The sequence below is a fragment of the Hylaeus volcanicus genome, chromosome 6, assembly GCF_026283585.1.
Source record: "Hylaeus volcanicus isolate JK05 chromosome 6, UHH_iyHylVolc1.0_haploid, whole genome shotgun sequence".
NCBI classification, from domain to species: domain Eukaryota; kingdom Metazoa; phylum Arthropoda; class Insecta; order Hymenoptera; family Colletidae; genus Hylaeus; species Hylaeus volcanicus.
The window spans coordinates 338724-339501 of NC_071981.1; positions in this window are offsets into that span (position 1 = coordinate 338724).

The following is a 778-nucleotide window of genomic DNA, read 5'->3' on the forward strand; positions in this document are numbered from 1 at the left end:
CACCTCCTCACAACTTCTACTATTTCCTCATATCTCTTAACACCTTCAAACACTTCCTCTGATCTTCTAACAGTTCCTTACACTTCCTCTCACCTTCAAACACTTCCTCACATCCCCTATTATCTCCTACCACCTTTGAACACCTCCTAGCAACTCCTAACATCTCCTACCAGCACCTGAAGGTACAGCAAAGTGTCAAATTGCTCCGCACAAAACTTTCGAGTTGCAAATTTGTTGAAGTTTTGAGCGGAGCAAAGCTCCACAATGTTGCAAGTGGCTCCGCTCAAAAATTCAACAAAGTTGCAATGCTCAAAATTGCAACAAAGTTGCAGGGGATCAAAAGTACAATAATGTGGCAGCTCAGAAGTTCGCAGAAAATTCACCTTTTCTCCGAACTTCTGAGTTGCCACTTTGTTGTACTTCTGAGCGTTGCAACTTTGTTCAATTCCTTCGGTGAGCGATTTGCAACATTGTTGAACTGGCACATTTGTTGAATTTTGCGGGGGAGCGATTTGCAACCTTGTTGAACTTGCAACTTTGTTGAATTCTGCGGGGGGTTTGCAACATTATTGAATTTTGAGCGCTGTAACTTTGTGGAAGTTTTGAACGGAGCAAACTTATGTGGTGTTAAAGAGTGTTAGAAGATGTTAAATGGTGTTAGGATGTATTAGTAGATTTAGAAGGTGTTAGGAGGTAATAAGAGGCGTGAGGAATTATTAGAAGGTGATAGGAGGTAATAGGAGGTGTGAGGAAGTATTAGAAGGTGTTAGGAGGTGTG